This window comes from Acyrthosiphon pisum, chromosome A2 (genome assembly GCF_005508785.2).
Source record: "Acyrthosiphon pisum isolate AL4f chromosome A2, pea_aphid_22Mar2018_4r6ur, whole genome shotgun sequence".
NCBI lineage: Eukaryota > Metazoa > Arthropoda > Insecta > Hemiptera > Aphididae > Acyrthosiphon > Acyrthosiphon pisum.
This window is the reverse complement of record NC_042495.1, coordinates 19,773,747-19,799,490: the sequence shown is the minus strand read 5'-3', so window position 1 is coordinate 19,799,490 and position 25,744 is coordinate 19,773,747. Positions and strand designations below refer to the sequence as shown.

Sequence of the window (25,744 nt, the reverse complement as noted above, 5' to 3'; positions counted from 1 at the left end):
CTATTATTTCGGTGGAAAAACTGTTGTATTCCTCTTTAGAGGTTGAATATCGAAATATTCTTTGTTGGCCTAGGTCCTAATAGCTATCTCTATCTGTATGCCTGATTTCAGTCCGATCTGTCCAGTGGTTTAGCCTATACTTTGACAGATCAGTTAGTCACGTTATTATTTTATGTATATATATATAGACTACAAATTAAATATAATCTATAATATTATGTATAAATATGATTGTTGAATATTCATACGACTATCATTACATTGAATATTCTTTATTATATTTATGTAATTTAATACTTGTGGGTCACCATTACATGATGTCAGTATTTACATATATAAATATATTTTATTTATTATAACAAAGCATCGTCAGTATAGTAATTGGCTGACATTTGACACAAGAGGATATTTTTTTACATATAATCATAATAATAATATTTCTTAGCATAGTAACCACGATATGTTTACAGGTTCAATAATATGATGTTATTTCTATCCCAATCCATACCAAAGAATAAAATAATCGGAAACACCAACCACCCCACAAGTCAAAAGACCTTTGTCAGACATAAACTCACTAAAATCTCCCACCTCACCCACAGCACCAGGTAGCCCTATGTCCTTCATTCAGTCCCCCCCTCTAAAAAAAAAGTAAAAACCTACCAATCCAGATCCGACTTAGCTATTTTCCACTGAAGACAACAACATCAACGAAATGTTAAAGCCAACACTTCAATTACACTGGAAGACTAAAATACTTTTTGGAAAATTTTAGAAACCCCAATATTAATATCCACACACTATACGCCAGTATTAATTCTAACATTCCGGTAATGCACAATTTAATTGAAAAAATACGACCATTAATTACAGATCGGGAAATGAAAAGAAGAATAATCAGAGCAATTAACCTATAATTGTTTAAAACCTTTCCTCCTCAACAAACTAAACCAAATCAATAGAAGCATTCCCCTTTCTCTACATCACACAATTACTATCAAAATTCGACGAAATAAAAATTATCATATCCAAAACCCAACCAGAAATAATATGTTTGCAAGAGACTAACTTTAAATATGATACCACAGGAAAACTACCAAACTACACTCGCTTGATACATTAAATATCAAATTAATGGAGCAAGATCAAGAGCTGTACTTTTTTTTAAAAAATACTGTTGAAACCTTGAATATTCTAATTTAACCCTAATTGTAACTAATGGGCGTAGCTGCCGAGTTTATATTTGGATGAATAAAAAAAAAAAAAAAAAATATGATGTTAAAATAAATGTTCAATTTTGATTTCCTTAGAAATTCTCCTGAACTAAGTGCTTGTTTAATGGCTGTGTCGTTTGGACCTAGGAATTGTTAGAGGAACTCAGGAATGTTGTGTTTGATTCTGGCTTCTGTTTATTGGATTTGACGAGGATATGTTTGTTTGTTAATTGGCAACCAATATGCCGTGCACTTAGTTTGATCTCCTTTGCTCATTAACACACCTGAAGTCCTTGAAGAAGTACATTTTAGTATTCCGGGTAAATCTTCCAGATTAGGTATTTGCTACTTACTACTTCTCTCTCTATAACACAAACTATGACAGAAACCATCCTATCCACAGCATGATACAACTAGCTAACGAGAAGCTCCCTAGCCTATAATTATTTTTATAATAATATGAGTAATCTTAAATGAATATATTTTTATAATGTATGTAACATCTCTTTCGTAAAAACTGTACATTGGACAACAGCTCGTAATGTATATAAAATACAATTAGGTGGCCCTGTGTATAACGATTATGTCCTATTCTTATACCTACATATTACTATTACTTCTTCTTTTCTACTTAAATTATTCATGTTTTTCCTACGATATTTTGTCCTTTTTATTTCGATAAGTTCAAACCCTTTTCTTCTCCATTCAAGTAACTATTTTGCTCCGGTTGCAATATTAGAGTGTGTAATATAACTTACGTAATTCTAAGGTAGTTTACAGTTTCTTATATATTTTATAGAAGATTATTTTGCTAATATTTGGGTAGTGAATAAATCAGTTCTTATTTAATTTTTTGCTAATTGAAAATTAGTTGCGATGATTGCTATTTCAGTAATTTTTCGGTTGTTAATGCATCGATGTTAATATGTTTATAGATAGGGTTTTATGTTTTCATTTGTGTTGTTCAATAATTGTTTGTATGTAACTATGTATACTTGTCATTTTATGCTGTTTATTTTTTTTTTGTAACTAGCTAAGGATGTATTTAGTGATATTTTTTTATTTTTCCGTGGTACTGTTTAGTATTTCACTATTTATAACGTGTTTGAAAAAACCGATTTGGTTTTCTATTGGGAGTTTATTGAATCTTCTGTACATCGGTTGTAATAGTAATGTAGCTTTTAATGGTATTCGTGAGACAGAGTTTGAATATTGTGTGGTACGTTAATTTTTGGTTATGCATTGCATTTAGATGGAAAATGTAAGCGGTAATTTGTTTAGTCTATATTTCAAGGGCAGTTCAATTAATTTAGAATCAATTTAGGATTAATTTAGGATAAAGTAAGATCAGTATTTGAGCGCACGATTATTCGATAAGAAATTCAAATTTATTTTTTGTATCTTTTTAAAAAAAAACAAATGTTCACTGATTCATTTTCTCCGAGAAGTTTTCTGATTTTCTTTTTTGTTTCTGATACCAGTATTTACTATTTCCGATTTTTATTTTGGTTTTAAGTACTAACAAATATATTTTTTCCATTTTTGATTTCAATATCGAATATTGGTATTAATTTCCTTTGGTTTTGGTTTCAGTTTCGGTTTTGATATGATTTTTGGTTTTGAACGGTCTTAACGGTATTCTAAACCGGTATTAAATAAATTAGTAATCTTTAGCTATTAAGTATATTATAAAATATACATATAGGTATTCCAGTCGTACAAGATGCTTCACGCCTCCTAACCAACGTAGCTTGGAAGAACAACAAAGTACACGATCTTCCATAATTCATAATTAGGGCCCACATTAGGACTACTGTACTTAGAGTGACGCGAGCGTACCACACAGTCTCCACTACGGAACAGATTTGGAAAATCTTCTCGCGCTGGAAATTAAAACAGATAGAACCAGCTAGAACCAAATTAGCAAAAAATATGAGGAAAGCTGAGCGAGATATCGTACTTGCTGCTTAGGCCAACAAATAGAGTCACAGTAACAAATCTGGGACTCAAAGGATTCTTTCAGACTTTCCTGACATGTGTGCTTCACGTATTAATGGCACAGGATGGGACATGCCCCTAACGTGACGTGCTTATACTTACGGAATATAAAGGAGAAACTGCTGTACTCCTAGTATTTGATTGTCTACACTGAGAGCTATTACAACAGGAAGTGAAACCGTGAAAGTGTTATATTTCATTCATTTCGTAATATCACGGAGACTCGCTATATGTATAGGTATAACTTTTTTATTAATGTACAAAATGTATAATACTAACAGTCCGGCCTGCTAGATATAGCAGTATGTATGCTAAACTAGTCTCGTTTCATCGTTTGCTATTTTTGTTTTTTTAACAGATCATCAGCAAAGTATAATACATTATATTATTAATATCTTATTTAAATATATTTCGTTAAATTACACTTGGTATAACTAAGTGTAAGAGTGTCTTGTGATTGATGATTCCACCTATACATTCCACTTTTTGGTATCCATATTTATATTTTATAAATATATTTATCTGTCACTGGTCACTTCAGAACATTTTAATAGTTACCGTAATATGCCACGTAACACTTCAATAGTTATTCCTTCATACAATATTATTATTTACTAGATATGTTATTATTTTGAATTATAATGTGCAATAAATGTTATTCCATATAAAAAAACGAAAATATTAAAGTATTCTCTACTTAAAATTTATAGAGACATAGAAAAATACTTACTATTCTCTCTCTTAAATTTGTTTATAAAATCTATTATCACAATAATTATAAAGTTTAAAATTATTTTCTATAATTAACATCAAACATCATGTTATATATGAATGTGTGTATGTGGCCCACGAGACTCCAGCCGTACAAACGTGTCAGTCGCTGCACATCGACATTCGTTTTTAAACGTTTACGTTACAAAGTATTTTTTGAGGTCATTTTTTTTTTATTCAATATATGAAGAATCATGTAACACCCCCAAAAAGGATTATAAAACGCAATTAATTAGATGTGTTTTTCTGAGCCGCTGTATACACGTTGCCGAGTAGTAGGAATAGCACCACGGTGGGAGAAAATTAAGTTTCGATGCGTGGTTTACGGACGGGTTCTCGTGGCCCGGAGTATATGTATGTAAGTATCATAGGTGTATCTATGGGAATTATCTTGTTGTATTAGCTCTTCCCCCAGTGTGAATATCAGACCCCTAGAATTATTGTTGTCTATTTCTTTCAAGTATAACTGGTAAATATTATTATGCTTATCATATTGCACTTGACGTGTGAATAACAATATAAAATTACCACAGAATAAACAGAAGGGAATCAAAAGCATAGTCTCAAAATGGTCCGACATTTTGGATATCTGATGTGAATTCTCCTACATAGGTAGCTTTATACCGGGATATTATTATTTTTTCATTATTTATAGCAGCACTGTTTATTTGTAGATTTTAATATTATTAAATAGGCAGTGGCATATAATTCAATAAGCAGTGCATTCATAACTATTGAAAAAATAAGAATATTCTGACATAAGGCTACTCTGAAAAATTAATTTCAAGAATCCAAAATGTTGGACGTTTTATCACATCCCATAAGAACCCGTGTAATATTATTTTAATTCACTTCTGTTTATTCTATTATATGACCTATTAATATTATCACTTTTGATATTGTCTATCATAATCGTGTTTCATAACAAAACAAAATAAAAAATATAATTTTATATTATTCTGATATCGATTTGGTACTTTTAAAAGGTAATACAATTTTAAATTCCCAGTATTTTTCACAGTCTTTTCTTAATAATAATCGTGAAAAAGAAAAAAAAATATAGAAATTCAGGAATTTCTACGCAATACCTGCAGTTTTTGACTAAATCGATAGATATTGTATTTTTGGTGTAGGAACTCAAAAACCAATAACTGTCGATATCTACTTGAATATTTCACAGCCTATTTTTTATGCTTCTTGTTCAATTTTAGCGAAGTTATCCCGATTGCGGCCCGAATTCAGGTAGTTGTATTTTATCCCAAATATAAGTATCCCGATTGCGGCCCATCCAAACACACATTGGTTAACAAAATAGCTTATAATTAATAAAATAAAGTATTTGAATAAAATAGATAAATATGAAATTTAAATATCTCGTTTATGTCAATTATAAATAATATACAGACTTATTGAGTGGGATTTTTTTTTTTTACAAGACTGTAAATAGTTTATGCATACATATTATAGTCAAATAGTCAAATAATTGTTCAAGATATGAAAAAGATAGGAAATACAATTAGTATATCAATAAAAAGTTGAACATTAAAATAATTAATAAATTATTACTTAGTAAAATTAATAATATATCAATAAATAGTCAAATAGTAAAATAATTTTAGAGTTAAATTATAAACAGGGTTAGTGATTGATTTTTAAAACTCATTATTTTTACAAAATTAGGTATTTCCAAGATTTTTAATTTTCTAATTTGGGTTTGCATAATTTTTTTTATGAATTTGCTTAGGTGTTTCCCATCGAGTACAAACTATTGATTTAATTTTAATTTTAGCATCTATTTTGTATTGTTTTAAAATTTCCAAAAATTGATATTTACTTGCGAAGTGTAAAATAGTGAATTTAATTTAGAATAGAAACTTCCACTTGTATTCAAATACATACTAGAAATACAATATTTCAGGTGGTAAATCAGAATCATCATAAATATAAGTGTCTACCGAATAATCACAAAATGTTTGGATTTAGCCATTTCAGGTTGTATAGAAGCTAAATCTATGGCAAAAGTGCAAAACATTCACCTACTGTTTCTCATTCTAAAAATGGCAATAAAATATATATGTTAAAAACTTGCCTATATCACTATATTTTTCATTATAGTCTGTACTTAACCTTAAAGATTGTATTTTTCGCCACCACGATTAACCTAGATGGAACCTACATCCTTTGGCCAAGTTAATCAATTAAATAATAAAACGATAAAGTTAAATATTTAATGGACTGGAAATCACCACGCCGAATATTGGTTAGGTTGGGAATCGTAAAGACAATAGTTATATATTTATGTCAAAATACGTATCAGACACAATCGGGATACCTATTTTTAGTTTTGATAACCACTGTATGGGTAGTTCCCTACCTATTGTGTACGGGCCGCAAACGGGGTAGGTGAAAAGGTAAAAAGGTTACTTTGGGCCGCAATCGGGCGCCCCCTTATTTAAGAGACATATTATTAATAATTCAAGTTTCCTCAAAAGTTGTTCTACCTACAACAACAAAAAAGCTAACCATAAAATCACATTCATTTTTCAGAAACGTTTGAAGTTCAAATTTTTTTTGACATGGGATATTTACCCTAAAATTAAGTATTTCAGCTTATTTGATATTTGATATTGTGTTGTAAATAAAAAAAGGAATAAACGTATATATATGATATTTTCACTGATTGCTTACAACCATTAACCATGGTAATATTTTGTCACATTTTGATATAAGGCATACCAATTTAAATATATTAAAGATACATATTACATAGGCTTGATTTTTTTAATGAATGTTAATAACATACATTTGAAAATAGAGGGGTGTTGAATTCTATGTTATAAGTACAAAAATTAACTTACGTTTTAAACTATCGAAACTACTACTAGAAGCGTTCTCTTTGGGTTCTGTGTCATCTAATAAAACATAAATAACTTTAAATCAAATTAATAGTCACTGGGAGGTGGCGAGTTACAGTTTGTAAAAATATAATATATATTTAATTTGAATAATAGTTTACTTAATATTAAGTTATTGCTAGCGCTAATGTGAAAATTTAGTGTTATTTGTTCTATGATTATGCCTTGTGTCCTGTGGTGGTCCTTATCACGCATCCTTTGCAGCGTGGTCGATGGTGGCGTCAGCTGTCGTGTACTGACCACCTAGTGGGGCTTCAGAAGCCCTCCCGCCCTAAATATCTTTAATCACCAATGCCTATTGTATGTATAACGTAATGTTATAAGTGTATACATAAAAAACTAAATTTGAATTAAGGTGAATATTGTATGACTTAGGAATTTTTAAATTGGTTTATGAGTACAAAAATTAACTTACGTTTTAAACTATCGAAACTACTACTAGAAGCGTTCTCTTTGGGTTCTGTGTCATCTAATAAAACATAAATAACTTTAAATCAAATTAATAGTCACTGGGAGGTGGCGAGTTACAGTTTGTAAAAATATAATATATATTTAATTTGAATAATAGTTTACTTAATATTAAGTTATTGCTAGCGCTAATGTGAAAATTTAGTGTTATTTGTTCTATGATTATGCCTTGTATCCTGTGGTGGTTCTTATCACGCATCCTTTGCAGCGTGGTCGATGGTGGCGTCAGCTGTCGTGTACTGACCACCTAGTGGGGCTTCAGAAGCCCTCCCGCCCTAAATATCTTTAATCACCAATGCCTATTGTATGTATAACGTAATGTCATAAGTGTATACATAAAAAACTAAATTTGAATTAAGGTGAATATTGTATGACTTAAAATTTTTAAATTGGTTTATGAGTACAAAAATTAACTTACGTTTTAAATTATCGAGACTACAACTAGAAGCGTTCTCTTCGGGTTTTGTGTCATCTATTAAAACATAAATAACATTAAATCAAATTAATATTCACTGGGAGGTGGCGAGTTACAGTCTGTAAAAATATAATATATTTAATTTGAATAATAATTTACTTAATATTAAGTTATTGCTAGCGCTAATGTGAAAATTTAGTGTTATTTGTTCTATGATTATGCCCTGTGTCCTGTGGTGGTTCTTATCACGCATCCTTTGCAGCGTGGTCGATGGTGGCGTCAGTTGTCGTGTACTGACCACCTAGTGTGTGTGTGAGATCACTGCGTTACTTATCTCATATGTGTGTTGTTGTGTTCAGTTTAAGTTCAATTATTATTCTCATATGTATTCTGCGTAAATTAAATTTAAATTGTAGTGTCTCCTAAATGTTTCTAGTTTTTGTTTCTTTCAGACTTATAGTTTTACATTTTCGAAAAAGTTAGTTTAAGTGTTAATTATACCATTCAAAGTGGCCATTAAATTCAATTATTTCTGTTCTTTGTTGCTTTTTGCCTAGCACTTTTCTTTTCGTTATCTCTCCGCGTTTGGTTTTCGTTTCGGCTACTGCCTCTAAACCACGTTTTTACTGTCTTGTGTTGTGATTCAATTGCTACGTACGGACCCCTTTACTCCACCCCACACATAGTTATAATATACAATATATAATATACTATAGTAACACATAGATAGTCGAGATGATGTCAGAGTTGCGACGAGATCCTGGAGGAGCAATAGTTGTTAGCAACAGCCTCAGCATCTACCAACGGCCAGATGACAAAACAGTGCAGGTAAGATATCTATTGGAACTCCTCGGCGCATAGTAGATTATATGAATATGGTCTTGGCACTATGACAAGACGGCCGTGAATAACGATACCCCGCATCGACCAAAGGCATATCTGCAACCCTGAGTTATAAGTCATTACTTGCACTATGATTAGTGAACCATCTAATTATGGAAGGTGACCACATGGGCTGTGGGAAACGACGGCGCAGGCCATCAGGGACTACTAAGGAGCCCATCAGACTTTGCAACCATACGTATGCACTCCTGTACTGCTTCGACTTTTGGTAATCATTATTTCTATTTTGACTTAGATTATTTTCGCTGTCGGCGTTTTTCTGACTGAGAGAATATTCGAGAGATCGCTTATTTTCTAAGACACCATATTCCTTCGTTAATTCGAATAATCTAACAGTATAATTTCAATTTTGTCTTTACATTTCCAATAAAATATCATCTTAAACCACAAATTGTTGATCATCGCCGCTACTACCATCATCCTATCCTGTCACCCACCTTTGTAAGGTGGGTGCATTCAACACGATTCTGATGAGCATATAACTGTCATTACCCTTCATTAAAAGTTTTCTCCAATTCAAAGGTGTTCATTAATCATTGCTTGCCAGCGTTGTTGTGAAAAGTGTGGTTTTGTTTTGTGTTTGTACTGTCCTCAGTGGCAGGCATGATGTATTCTGTGAGTTCTTCGTTGTAGTACAGATAGGTGATCGCACGTGTGCGGGTTGTAAATTATATTGGATATATTAACATTTTTGGGACGGTTCGTGTGGGATGCAATCCGCACCTTGACGTATCATAGGTGAGTTGTGTCTTGTGTATTTTATGGCCGTCGGCCTATTGGCTATTGAAAGTAAAAGTTAAGTTTTTTTTTTATTATTATTATAAAATGGCTTCAAGGCCATTGGGAGATTTATATTACAAAATAAAGTATTATATTACAGCAAAATAAAGAAGAAAAAAAATGTATATAATAATGTACATGTTAGTTAATTAATTTGAACAATCCAGTGTGTTAGAGGCAGGCAACTATGTAGGATACTGGCAGGTTTGGTTTGAGATTTTTGAATATATCTTCCGATAGTTGGTTGCGGATCCTTGCATCACGGTATGTGTTACCCTTGGTCCTGATGTGTTTGTTGAGTTTATATATTACGGAAAATGCTACATTATCTGCTATAAATATTGTTTATTATAATAAATAATGTATATCATATTATCTATTAAGTATTCATAAATAAAAGATTGACAACAACCAACTTTTGTATTTAATAATAACTTATACAAGATTAAAAATAGTGAACAGCGGGCGATAGTGCCATTTAAGTTGGCATAAGCTTTAATTGTAAGAGAAGGACAAAAGCGAGCAAACAATAATTAAGTTTTTAATACCTATGTAACTTATATTAAAATGAAATAGTCTTCCAAACATTATATACAGTTGAGAAAAATATAAGAATAACAATTTCTCATCCAACATTAATATTATTAATTAGGTACCTACCTAAAGAAAATTAAATTAAACAATTGTATTTAGTACAAATATTTCTTTCAAATTAAATGTAAATGGTAAAATTGTAATTTTTTTAAAGTAAACTAATGGCCTTGGATGCTGATCTTATTTAGATGAACAATAAATAAAGAATATTGAATTGTAACTTTATACAATATTGTAATCTGATAATAATTTAATTGTTTGTGATTAAGACAATTCAAGGAATAATAATATAGCATCATGGAATTTCGCACAAAACAGTCAGAACTTACATAATTTGCACCCCTGAAAGAATAGTGACACAACTCAAAAAATACGTTTTTCGAGTAATTACCATCAACATTTTCAGAATTTCATAATTTATATTTTAGTATAGGTACTTAAAATAATAATTTAAATACCATTTCATTTTTGTTTTATTGTAAATAGGATTTTTTTTTTACTTGTGTCATTATTTCTGCTGAAAAAAAGTACTTTTTTTATCAAAGCAGAAATAATGATATAAGTCAAACTAAAATCAAATTTACAATAAAACATAGGTGAAATTGTACTTAAATTATTATTTTAACCATATTCAAGTAAACTATACAATATTATAAATAATATAAGATTGAAAAATTAAAAATTAATTAAAAATCCTATTATAAATGACTAAATTACATAATGAAACATTAAAAGTCGATTTCCCAACATTTTCATATTTTGATTACTATTCACTATATTACTTACTTGGTCACTATTCTTTCAGGGGTGTGAATAATTATCAAATAAAATAAAACTTAATGAACTAAATAAATATCAAATTATTATTTTTTATTTATTTTATGCAGGTAATTACTTGATTAATTAATTATTTTATATACTTACATTAAGGTATTAAATTGAATGGTTTAAATTATGTCTAATAATACTATCAATATAAATGGATAGTCAATTGTTTTATTTCTAATTATTTCTGTTATTCATGATAGTCAATATTCGATAACTTACTTAATATTTTATTTACGATTTCTAAAATACTTTTAGGTTTATCTGAAATATAATAGTATAACTGTAGTTATTTATGTGTGTAGGTATACACCGTCACTTGCGAATTCATATTGTTTAATTTTAAAAATATCCCTATTACAAAATAAATGTTGCACTTATAACTTATTTTTCAGAAATATAAAACAATATTATGCTTAAACCCAACAATAATTTTTTTATATTTAAATGCAGACTAATGCACAATGTTGCATCTTTTTCGCATAAAAACAAAAAATAGATAACATTTTTGATCCAGAAAATATTGGTACTAGGAGCAACACCAAACCGTTACCTCCCTAAATTCAATATTATGCAATGTACATACTTAACATGTTAAATTAACTAAATTAATTAAATATTTATATAAACGACTTGCAACAGTCTTTTCTCCTCTAATTGCAGATAATAGTTTCATTCCACAGATAACAATAAGCTTGTACATTGTGAAAAATATATGAAATATATATTCTAAAGAATATAACACAACTGCACCAGGATTCAGAAATAGTATCCCTAGTCTCCATCCATATTGATTGGTACATTGGTATTACTGGTTTGATGTACTGTAAGAGGTGTTCAACCTCTCAGGGCCATCTGTGAATCAAGGATCGCAAATCAGAGTCATCACCAAAAATTGCTCAGACAAAATGTACTGCTTCATTAACAGGGCTCTCTGGACAATGTGTTTCAAAAGTTTTAAGTACAGTTCAGTTGAGTGATGCGACCTCGTTATGATTCATCTCCGGTAATTACTTTCAAGTCAAAAGTTTTCTTGAAGGAGTACTGTAGCGTAATGGAACCTTTAACAATTTCTTTGGACAAGAAGAAATGTGAAAAAAAAAAGGTTTCTTAGGCTATATCGCACCGATTATTTTAGTTTTACGCCGAACTTGAATAAAGTTTACAAATTTAAAATACTGTAGACAATTATGTATTCAAATAGTACAAAGTTTGGAAAAAAGGTTTGCTTATTTATTGACTTGTCTTTGTCCAAAAGTAAAAGTTTTATCATCGCTTCAATTAGTCATCCTGAATTTAAATTAAGTTGGATTCCTGTTCGATACATTGACTTGTGTAAACAACTTTTTTTGACTGAGTGCAAGGAAATGTATTCTAATAACAGTGAGATCCAAAAAAGAACTGCTGGGGCTAATGGTGATGAAGTCAGTGATAATAGTTATCAGGAAATTTATTCATGTTTGTATGAACACTCCAATAATGGATCCTTTGCTAATGATTTAAAAATTACAAACTTTTCTTCTGTACAGGCTTTGACGTTCCTAAATTCTCCCTCAAAATAAATTACCGTATTAGAAGATTATCCCATAGTTAAACAAGTGTTCTTAAGATACAACACAAGTAGGTCTTCAGCTCCAGTCGAACGACTCTTTAGTGAAGCAATTCAAGTATTGACACACCAGAGAAACTGTCTATGAGATATAACATTTGAGATTAAGCTATGTTGCTATGTTGCAAGTCAAAAAATTTAACAAGCCTGCATTATTTTGTATGTTATTTTGATTATTTATGTTGTGTTGAATAATTATTTTCAAAAATAATAAAATGTTATTTAATTTTTTTTTTGTACTTATTTTAATTTATAGTTTGAATATAATATAAAAAGTCTATAAACCAGTTTTTTTAAACCAGAAAATATTTATGTTAAGTAGTAATTACTAATTAGTATCAAATACAACTATGATTTTTGGGTAGATGTATTTGTCATACATTGAAATTGGTACCTGTATGTCTGTATGCTCATTAGTCATTATATATATTTCATACTTATATTTATTCATTAATATATTTTTGATACAAAATAAGCCTTCCTGATTTGCTTCCCCTAATAAATTACAAAATTAAGAATCCAACAGCATGTCACGCATTAATAAAAATTAACTAATATAATTTAAATATCTAGATGATAAAGTTTTATCTACATATTTATCTAGATAAAAATTGAATATTTTTTCTTCATATTAATCTAGATAATAATTTAGCCAGTAATCTAATATTTATATAGATGTTATTTTTTCTATCTGAACTCAATACTGCGGGTAAGGCAGTTCGTGTAATTATGTAAATGCAAAACTAAACATCTCAGACGTTTTCAATTATTGTTGAAGTAATCGAATCCCTGACCATCATCATTAAATGTTCTCAGATTGTTCATTTTTGGTCGATGCTGCAAGAATTTTCTCTTAATCCTATAGTTTAGTGTAGGTAAGCAGTTGACTTGGCTGTTACTGTATCTTGACCCTGAAATAATTATTCGAGTAGGAGGTCGATAAGTAACTCTCAAATTCCACACTGTCAAAAACACCCAATTTTACTATTCAAAACTTCATATTTGTCGAAATTAATTGTACGGTATTTGCATGTTTTCTCGTGTCACTCTGAAAATCGACTGACAACTTTCCTCATCTATAAATAGTTTTTGATTGTTAGAAGGTTGATTGGATTGAAATTCAGAACTTTATTACTCGTGTCCGGTTATCGGTGTTAAATCCTCAACCAATTATAGCTGACATACACCTGTCTCGGGTTGCACAGTGCAGTCCTTTTTCGAAAGTTGATATCGACTTTGCTGCTTCTCTCCAAATTAAATACCTCATGCCTCGGAAGACTAGAGAGTATAAAGTTTATATTTTAGATATTCTTGTGCATCACAATAAAAGCTGTTAAGTGTTCATTTTAGATTCTGAGTGGAACGATGAATGTCTTGATTTTACAATGGTGTGTGTTTTTTAATTTTTTTAATTTTTTTAATTTTTTTAATTTTTTTTTTATTTTTTAATTTTTTTTGTGTCTGTGTACACGATAAGTAGTCGAAATAATGATTCGATTTTCAACTTCAGTATCTTGTTCGATCAGAAAGTGAATATCGTTGGTGCATTGGGGAGGTCAAAATTTAAATTTCGCAGGAGTTTTCAAAAGCGCCGGGAAAAACAAAAGAAAAATTAAGGAAAAACTGGAATTTTTACGCAAAATTGAATTTGGTTTTTGGTGTAACTTTAAAAAAAAATGACCGTAGATACATGAAATTTTGACTGAATGTTTATCTTAGCATTTTCTATACACCATAACATTTTCAAAATATTTTGATTTATTTTGAGCCCTTTACGGACATGACCCACTTCTAACCTACTGTACAGCAGAGCGACATCCACTTACCCACCTTTTTAAATATTGACTTATCTTTCTACTCCCGATTTTTAGCGGCATTAGATAGATTCTATGCTAGATGTTACCTATCTATCTAATATTTATTCAGATTGTGGCAGAAATTCATCGGGCGCGTCTATACAGATCTGTCAATTCTCACCAGATTTACACACTTTCCATGTAGTTGGAATTTTAACTCCACTAGTGTTCCTCTCACTTCGGGGTCTCTGGAAAGCTGTAGTGAAATCGATGAAAAAATTGTTGATTTGCGTAATAGGAATCCATGATCTAACGTATGAGGAACTAATACAGTAGTTTGTAAGATCATTGACACCGCTGTCCTCTGATTAATGATATAGAATGTTTAACACTTCTGTGTGTTCCAGAGCCGAATATTTTAGATACTTCTAGTCGTTTAACTTCGAAGTGGGAACTCCTTCACCAGTTTCAATATGCATTTTGGAAAAGGTGGTTCTGTAACCTTAACAGTTTACAGTTTACAGTTTACAGTTACTTTAAAATGGATCTTCTCCGACACTAAGCTCAGAGTCGGTGACTAAGTGCTTATTAAAGATAATTTATCATCGCCTCTAGATTTGGCATATAAGTGGACTAATGGAGTTGTTAGCCGGTCAAGACAAGATGGTTCGTGAGGTCAGGCACATGATAAGACAGGGTGCATTATTTAGACCTATGATAAAGCTAGTTCACTTGCCTACAGAATAAAATAAAATAGTTTATATGTTTGGGTAATCTTGGCTACGCTAGAAAACACTATTGTTCGGTTTAATCACTTATTCCGTTCGCGATCATCATAATTTTCACATGAACCATAATGCAACCTTCACTTTTTAACTACCAAGTCAATAGGTTCTCGCCCTTTCAATACTGGATAAAAATAAGTATTAGAGGACGAATTTCACTGGAGGAACAACTATTAAGTAGACTATTATGTTATAAAGGCTTTTACGCATGCAGTGACGTAGCCAGGGGGATAGTACTTTTTTATGGATATATAGATTATTAATTGTTGTTACTATAGTATTTAACTGTGTTGTGCATTATTTTAAAATAGTTTACAATATTTGTAATATTTATGAATTATAATATTGTATAATAGTACAATTTTATATAACTATTTTTAGTTAGCTTTATTTAGTTTTTCTCGATATTAAGGAATATGATAATTATGATCTGTTATAAATTTTTGGTGAGTAGGTAAGCATAATGTCAAAATTTCAATTTTATGTATACTCTATTTCAAATATTTTAAAAATACCCTTTCCAAGCGAGAAAACGTTGTCGGGACATTTCGTCGAAACTGGAAAATATAATTGATAAAGTTTATAATTAAGATGTAAATACATAAATATTTATTACTGGTTATTAAAAAATGCATTGATTTAAATTTTATGAAAACTTTTATTTTTTGATATTTTTACTTATCGTCGTATGTACCATGTTTAATAATTAGGAATAATGGGTGGGTTATATGTCTTCGAATTGCATGTTTCCGAAGGTCATATTTTAGAATGACGAGTGTTAGAAATGTTATTTATTCAAATAGTAATTTAATTGAAAAATTATTTGTTCGAATAGAAATATGTTTGAAAAGTCATATTATAAACAAAATAATATATAAAATATCATTATTTTGTTTTTAAGCGTAAATTTTGACAACGTACACGATGAATATCGTTGACTAAAAGTAACTATAATAGTAAATAGTAGATAGCATGATATTATTGCTTATAGCTTATTAGTAATGACCATTGCAGAGTGTCCTGCGAAAATTTACCAATTGCGATGTTTCCTGAGATAATATAATATATTATTATATATTATTATATATATTATATTATCTGTTTTTTTTTTTTTATTAGAGTCACAGAGACAAGGTCTACACATATTTAGATTCTGAGTGAAACGATGAATGTATTGATTTTACAATGATGTGTGTTTTTTTTTTTATTTATTTATTTTTTTTTTTGTGTCTGTCATCACCTTTTAGGACAGTAGAAGTGCCTCGATTTTCCTCAACAGTATCTTTTCTGATAGGAAAGTGAATCTAGTTGGTACTTTGGGGGGTCAAAAGTAAAATTTTTCCAATAGTTTTCAAAAACGCCGTGTAAAACAAAAGAAAAATTAAGGAAAAACGGGAATTTTTACGCAAAATCTGTTTTCGAGAAAATTTATTTTGGTTTTTGCTGTAAACTCAAATTAAATTTTTTGATCGTTTGAAATTCATATTTTTACAACATTTGATATTCACTCGATTTCTCATGCAACGATTTTCTTATTTTGTTGTAATTAAAAAACGAATGACTGTAGATACATGAAAATTTTACTGAATGTTTATATCAGCATTTTCTGTATACGATAACATTTTGAAAATAATTTGACTCTTTTTGAGCTGTTTACGGACATTGTCAGTTTTAAATATTTTTAGTTTTTTTTTCTATAAATATCAATAAAGTTTTATCTGTTCCAAGGCTTGCAAATTTAAAACAAGATTCCATGTAAGTTGTTAATTCTGTTACCAAAAAATCTAAAAAATACATAAGCACAGTTTATTTTTATAGTCATTTTAAGTTCGAATTTGGACGAAATTACTTATTAAGAAACCTAGAATAACTATTTTAGTTATTTTGTTATTATTGTATAATATTATTCGTGGGTACTTGAAACTTCTAAAGTATAGGCCTACTATTATATATCTATGATAGTATCACGATTTGATGTTTATGTATAACGCGTTATAAGTACCTAATAGATATTGTGATATATATTAATTTGTAATTTAATATAGGTAACTATTATAGGTCAATTTTTTTTTTAATACCATAGATAAGTATATATTATGTCGTATACCTGACATACTGTCTCCGCTCAGAATCGTTTTTCTTTTACAATGATATAATGTCATTGAATTCAAATTTAATATCATCCATTATACAGTGATCCACTTGTAACCTACTGTTCAGCAGAGTGACATCCACTTACCCACCTTTTTTTTTTCTATAAATATCAATAAAATTGTATTTCTTCGGTAAAAAAGCGTGTAAATTTAATGCAAGGCCCTTGATATATTGTCCCACACACAGTGTTGGGTAAGTTACTTTTAAAAAGTAATTAAGTTACTTTACTCGTTACTCAAATAAAATTGTAGTGAAATTACTTTACTTTTCAAATAGAAAAGTAACTCATTACTTTCTCGTTACAAAAAAAAAATAAATATTTTTTTTTTTCAAATTTCTTGGCAATAATTATCATTCTGCAGGCAATAATGTAACTTTTTATAGAAATATATTAACTATGGTAAAAAGGTATAATATAAAAAATGTGTAAAAAAAAATAAGATGTACAGTTAATACATATTTACATAACAATACTACAATATTAATTACTTATGAGTTATGACTATTAAAAAATAGTACTTATTAATTTTAGCTACTTATCAATAGTAATTAATCATTATATAGATAAGTATAGTATAGTTTTGTACTTGTGTCACAAACTGACAACATAAACATATACCTATACCTATCAGTAGAGTGTCAACTGATCGACTGACACCAAATAAGGAATAATAGCACTCAATCTTGTATTTGTGTTATTAAATATTATTATGTTTGTGAAAATAAAATCATAATACATATAGAACATAATAATAACTTATTCAATTATAAAAATAAACCGTTTCTTATAAATGCCAAATGTGAAATGGCTATAATGATTTATAACAGTGTAATATATAAATATTTGGATTCTATTTAATTATCAGAAATGAAATGTTATAGGTATTCTAATGTAAATTCTAAATACAGCAATAAATAATAAGTATTTTCAAATTGAACAGTTTTTGTACAAAACTAAATTATTTATAAAACCTGCATAGTTAATAGGAGCGTATTTAACTCATTAGTCCACGCTATAATAGATATCATAGGAAACGTTCTGCGAAGGTACTTATAGGTACCTATTTATATTAAATTATATCAAATTAAATAATAACTTATCTCGTGATTTACCGTGCAATTAGACATGTCAAATGTCAAAACAATTATACTGCATGGGGGTCAAGTAATGTGATAAACGTTCGTCTCCCATGTAGTGGTGCATTACCAAAAAAAAATGTCAAAACAACTGAAAACTGAATTGTGGCGAGTCAAAATTAAATATATAAATATATAAGATTGATTGGTAAACATAATAATACCCGCATTATACATATATTTTATTTTTTTTTGGCAATAGGTAGGTACTTAATAATTTGAAACTGTAACGCGTTATTTTATAGAAATTACTCGTCAAAAGTAATTTCCATTACATTTTCGTTACTTGGATAAAGTTCTAATGAAATTACGTAACGCGTTACAAGCAAAGTAACGCCGTTACAGTAACGCGTTACTTCCGTTACGTTATTACCCAACACTGCAGTTACTATAGCAGTTGAAAAATATTAAAATTACATATGCCCAATTTTTTTTTTAAAGCATTTAAAGTTCAAATGTTGAAAATATTTATCAACTTTTATAGCTAAGGGTTTAAAATTTTAAACAAGGGTCCACGTAAATAGGTTGTATATACATTTCTTTAGTCTCCTTATTATCGTCATAGTAGGCTGACTGACCGTTTTCGCTTAGAATTGTTTTTCTTATACAATGATATTTTATCATTGAATTTAAATTTAACACCATCCATAACAGTGAACCCACTTTTAACCTACTGTACAGCAGAGTGACATCCACTTACCCACCTTTTTAAAATTTGTAACCTCATTGTTCCAGAGATATGGCCTATTCCAAATGAAGGGGTATCATTCTAAAAAACTAAAATACCTATAGATTTTGACCCACGTATAAAGTTAGCAGTATATACAACCATAATATAATACACTTATTTTTTGGACATTGTTCAAATACTATTCAATTTTGTAGGATATTATATTATTTTAGTCGGAATAGCTTTTAAAAGTTCTGCACTGTTATCTTAACAGTACAAACATTCAGGAACGAAATTGGGGAGTACTACAAAAATGTCCAAAAATGTCAGCGATGACGGATGATGTGTTAGATAATTACCTCTTTCCATCTAGTAATCGATAAAGTGAAAATCTCGAAGCACTCACTCGGCGAATTGTGACTATATAATAGTATCATTATAATATTAAATTATTGGTATAAGCATTTATGTTAATAATGACGTAATTTTTTAATATTTAAATTCTTCTATTCATATATGAAACTCAATAGATTTCAATTGATTGATACAGCAGATATTACAAAGTAGGTACCCGTACTTTATGAATATCCGTATTATTTATATTGCTTATTAATTGTTCAAACTATAGTAGCTAACTCGTTATGATTTATTATATTATATAATATTGTTTTGTATAATATATTATTATATAGATTTTAATATCATGTACAAATCCTATTATTGTTCAACGAATTGCTCAATGATAAGAATTCAACGGAATTAAATTTCATAATTTTTAAATAATTAAATAATTACGTTTGGATTCTATCAATATTCTACTGAACCCCACCCCCCTCCCTAAACCTTATTAATTACCAAAGAAATGAAAATCCTTATATAGATACATCGTCAAATTGTGTTATTAAAGACTATTTAATTTATTATTTATTATTTAATTTATTAATATTTTCAATATTAATAATGATATTTTGGAATTACAAGTAAAATCTATTATCTTTACCTAATAACTATTAAATAAAATATTGGGACGTATAATAGGCCTGATTAATTATCAAAGAAATAACAATTCTTATATAGATAAATCGTCGAATTGAGTTAATTAAGACTATTTAATTCTTTGATATTTTCGGGGCATTATAGAGAAGAACTTAAACTTTTAAGTAGGTAGTTTTAAACTTTTTTTGCCGTTGGAATTTGTTTCTACTTGAGTTTTTACGACAATATAATATTGCAAAGTAAATATAAGAACAACTATTAGTAATCAAACAGTAATTTAACGCGTATAGTAGCTTAAATATATAGGTATACAGAAGCTATGTGTAATATACAACCTTGAAATGTTCAAAATACAAATATCACTTGTCTGCCATCTGGGGTAACAATATATAGATATAATATTTTCATTATATGTGTCTGTATTTTGTTTTTTACATTATAGGTACCTACCCTGTGTGTTAAAACCTTTTGTTTTAGTGAAATGTCAATAATTTACTCAAATGTTTATACATTTTGTATGTTTGAAAAATAATCCAACATAATACTCGTAAATTATTGAAGTTGTGAAAAAATATTGAAAACTATTTTTTTCGCTAACCATTCGCCCGTCACAGTTCATAACGTACATTTTTTTAACCGACAAAATTACTTTTATTTCATGTATCATCGTTTTAAATGTTTCTATCATTTTAATGATGATAGTTGCATTTTCTAATATTACTTTTGTGTATCAAATACAGTCTTTAAAATTGTATCGTAAGTATTTGAATAAAATAAATCTTTAGAAAAATATTAAAACGTAGGTACCTACGGAACATAAATCTGTTATTAATAAATGTATTATTTACTATTACTACCATATTTGTTTTTGTTTTTATTTTATTTCAAGTCTTTCCTTGTTATAATTATTTAAGGACTTTGCAGCGGAGTATATAGGGGGAGGCCCCCTATGCCAGAGCTCATAGTGAAATCGCAGGTTCAATTAAACCATTTCATGTATATCTACATAGTTTACAGTTTTTCAACGTGATTAATTTATCCGGTTGATTAAAATCGTTTTGAGGAATCAACAAGGGTATGTTAGATTGTCGGGACTGGTTTGAGGACATTGATGTGTTCAATTTATATTAAGACAATATTAATATATATATGTTTATATGAAATTGTAAATAATTTTTAAAAAATAATTAAAAAATTGATTTTACAAAATAATTATAAAATTAATTTGCGCAATTTTTATTTGTATTTATAACCACCCAGCTCCCTAAAAAATGTACAGTTATAGCTATGTTAGTCTAGCTATGCTGACTAGTTATAAATTACTCCGGAGTGAAAATAATTTGCATATACGACACTTGGTCTTTGTAAATATATAATCTAAAAAATATTTATGTGCTTAAAATTTTAATTTAGCTTAGCTTAGTCTAGTTTAGCTTAATAGGCATCATACACATTTGTTGAACAACTTAAGTTGTATTTAATATACATATTTAAATAAATATATATATATTTTTTTTTTGAATAATTAATTGAACTGGTTTGAAACTCAAATTTCACCAAAAAGATGCACATTTTCAGTGGTGAATTGTTCCAAACAAACTTTATATTTATTCGTTTTTGGCCAATAAATTATTAGCCTATATTATTTTACCTTATCTTATTACAATGTGACTGTTGTATTAATACACGTTAATAATATTCTCTAAATACTTTATAATATTTTGAAATAAAATAAATTATCTTATGAATTAAATTGTAATTCAGCTGTTTTTTTAATTTTCCAGAATTTGCAAGATTATGAAGCATATTTATTACAACGAAAGAAACAATGTAAGACCTATATAATATATATTATCACAATTTTAGTTTACATTGGAAATTTGGAATATTAAAAAATTTTACTTGGTGTATCCGTGGGCGAACATAATGTGGAATTAGTTATAGGCTATAAATAGCTAGTCAATCAAATGTTTTTATATCTTGCGATATATACAATATAGGTACCTACATATCGATTATTATCGTAACATATCATAGTACATTAATACTCTATAGCCTGTACTCTATAATTACCAGTCATTAATCGACATATCACAGCATTTTCATACAAGAATACAATATTAATATTATTAATCCAGTTATTTATCTACTTAATGCTGGTATTATAAAGTTGGCACATCGATCTAAAACTATTACTACAACCTATCATTTTAATCGATGAACATTTGTTGGAATTTGTTTGAAACAATTTCAATAGTTTCCCATTCAATCAAAAAGTTTGTTGCGCCTACTTAAAAACAATCACCACGTAAATAAGTAATTCATTCATAACTTTACTTATGTTATACATAGAGTATTATTGGAAGATGTTGTTGGACAACGATTAAATAAACTTTTCGAGTTAATTGATTGTCAAGTTCAAAACTTAATAAGTTACTAGCTGTAACACAGATATTGCGAGGTTACAAATTTCAATATTTAGTTGCAAATAATTACAAATTATGCTTAATGAGTTACAAATATTTTGGAGTTAAGTTATTTGACTATAGAAGGGCTAGCGCCCCATTTTAAAATGGGCATAACTCTGATACAGTGAGGTTACAAAATTTCAAAAAGTCGGTTACAAATAGTTATAAATTAAGCTAAATGAGTTACAAATATTTCGGAGTTAATTTAGTTGCCTGGGGGGCTGCCCCTCCCCATTTGTAAATAGTAATAACTCTGATACAGTGAGGTTACAAATTTTAAAAGGTTGGTTACAAATGGGTACAAATTAAAAGGAAGATTTTGAATTTAATTTCAATCGATTTGGTTAAAGTGGGGGAGCTGGCGTAAAGTTGACCCCTCATTGAGAAATCAGTTGTACCTTTTGAATTACAAAAATAAAAATTTTGAAAATTTAGTTACGAATATTTTGAAAGTTTTTTAGTAAAGGGGGGGGGGGCTAACTTCACACACGTAAATTATTCGTAGGTGCGAATCGCCGTTATTGTTTTTTATTTTTTTTTGTAATAATTGTAATTAAGAGAAGCGAATCGACACCACAGATATATAAAAATACTAGATAGCTGACTGCTATAGTCCATACGTATAAAATATTGTCTCCAACAAAATGGCCGTCAATCGCTATCTAAGAGGTGAGTGTTTACAAATTAAACTGATACAGTATGCGATAAGACACTACTTTGTATATATCATGATTAAATATATACATACAACAACATGTAACATTGTTACTTATCAATACAATACAACATAAATATTCACCTCTTAGATAACGATGGTAGCCATTTTATTGGAGACAATAATAATACCGAAGTCGGCTATCTAGTATTTTTATATATCTGTGATCGACACTACTGTTTTTTTATATTATCATTGTTATTTTGGCACACGGAAATCGTTGTGTGTTTCTGTTATCACTATACTTAATCCAGCTCTAATATCCAGGTTATAGCATACTTTGTATTTCGTCGCCATTATGCGTCATAATATTGTCATACTTATTTATTTCGATAGCAAAGCGTCGAAGTGTATTTTTATTATTGTTATTATTGTGAACCATATTATAGGCGTAAGAAGTGGCTGCTGGCCAGTCTGCGCTCCACAATCTATACTGTAAGTCGATTCATTTATTATTATAATAGATTTATATAAATTATTAATTGGGTCGGATGACCAACCATTGTTATTTTTGTCTGTTATGCCAAAACTGTCATATGTTTTATACTGTGCACTAAACAATTTAATATAGAAAATTTGTGTTAACATTTTATTCTAATGTAAAAACTTACACACCCACATATATACACACATACACACACCACCACATGCTAGCACTCACTGGTCTTGTTCGGCGAACCCGTCCATTTCCTTTGAGTCTTGCTACACATTTATACACACTTATTACACATATCGGTCGGTAAGCGTCAGGTATTATAGGTGTAGCGGAGTAAATACGGCGATTTCGGCGCACGTTCTATTATTGTAACGTTCCCGGCGCAAAAATAATTAATAATAACATGATGGCCGATATGTTGAATTAGTGTTATTTGTACATAATAATATACTTTAGAAGTTTAAAATACCCACGAAAAATCTTTTAAAAGTATAACACAAAACTAAAATCATCTTTCTCCGTTTAAACCAGGGCCTTGCACCTGAATTAACCCAAACCCTTAACACCCCTAAACACCCTTAAAAAATCAAATACCCGTAATCAATATAACCGAATGATTATGTTTTCAAAACACCCGTATTAACCAAAATCCGAATAATTTCATTTTTACAAACTCTTCATGTGATATATAATTTTATACGTATTTCTTGTAGCGAGTTTGATTCTGTAGTTAGTTGTTTGATAATAATAAACTAACAGGAACAATCTTATAATCAATCAGTACCTAATAAATAATATGATTTATTACTTTATTAGTATATAAATTGGACCCAAATATAGCTTTTAACAATATAAAATAATAAATATAGACATAGTCTCAACAGAACTGAATAACGTATTGACAGTCGTGAACAAAATATCAAATACTAATAACTAATAATACTCAGTATTATTTGCCACAAACTTCCCAAGCGGTATTATTATACATTTATACCTAAATATTATGAGTAACGAATATCATAATTCGTGGCTATATTTATTATTTACCAGATTTCCAGAATTATATTGTTTCTCTACGACTCAACGCCCATAGGGCCTAACTATTTTAAACATTTTATTATATGCGTCGACTTCGCAAGTGGTAAATTGTATTTTTGTTATTTGTATCACACTACGACGCACCTCTCACGCAGTCAATTGTCAACTTTTGTCGTTGTTATTATTAATTCATCGTAGAATTTTGAATTTGTTAGTATATTACCTATATTTTAATTTATTTTATAATATTAACTAATAGTTGTATTATAATCATATTATTATTCATGATAGAACTGTAAAAGAAAGCCTATTTAAATGTTAAGTTATCATAAAATAATAATCGATATTCTGTTGTATATGTAGATAATATTATGCAAAATTAAAAATATATCAATCTGTTGTAACTGTTGATTTTGCAAAATACATTCATTATGACGTTTAATACGTGTTATGGTTTTTTCTTTCAAATGGGATTGGGCTCTATCAAGTAAACTAGTTTTTACCATTTAAAGATTATGATTTTTGATGACTGTTTTTTGTTTGCTCATCAAATAGAATATTTTTCTGAATATTTTCAATAAGTATAATTTTTTTTAAATATGCCACTATGTTATTTAAGTTCAGTACCTATATTAGGGTAAATACTTTACACTTTAATAATAATGAATTTGATATCAAATTTTGATGTATTTTTTAGGCCGTTCATTATTTTTATAATAGTAATACAGTTATAGGTACACATAATGAAACCTACTCTTATATATAACTACTTACATACTTTTAATAATATAATATTATTTTATTGTTATTTCACTGGACACTGGTCAATGGTCAATAATTATTATTAATTAATACATTAATTGGTACTTACTTTAAGGTAGGTATCTATACATTTTATATAGATATGTCAATAATGTCTTAGGTATATTTTGATTGATTTACATTAATTAATAGAAGATGCCAAAACCTAAAAAATCACCGGCCCACAAGTACTTCAAGTTTAACATAAGTTCAAAATAATCAAAATGTCAATTTGAAGAATGTGGTACTGAATTGG

The 25,744-nt window shown here is 28.9% G+C and overlaps 1 protein-coding gene and 1 long non-coding RNA gene across 2 annotated transcripts in view; one reads left to right on the top strand and one right to left on the bottom strand.

Moving 5' to 3' along the window:
- LOC100570627 overlaps nucleotides 1-25,744 on the bottom strand; it is a 67,570-nt gene that overhangs the window by 38,801 nt on the left and 3,025 nt on the right. The window contains exons 2-7 of the mRNA XM_029490204.1: nucleotides 15,589-15,630; nucleotides 11,106-11,147; nucleotides 7,785-7,838; nucleotides 7,314-7,367; nucleotides 6,842-6,895; nucleotides 3,943-3,972 (exon numbers count right to left, since the gene is read on the bottom strand). The gene's annotated coding sequence lies outside the window, so the exon portion shown is untranslated. The remainder of the gene's footprint in view (nucleotides 1-3,942; nucleotides 3,973-6,841; nucleotides 6,896-7,313; nucleotides 7,368-7,784; nucleotides 7,839-11,105; nucleotides 11,148-15,588; nucleotides 15,631-25,744) is intronic.
- Nucleotides 20,641-25,299, top strand: LOC115034200. Its single transcript, XR_003839546.1, has 3 exons — nucleotides 20,641-20,786; nucleotides 21,815-21,860; nucleotides 23,603-25,299. It is a non-coding gene; the product is annotated as an uncharacterized LOC115034200 (long non-coding RNA).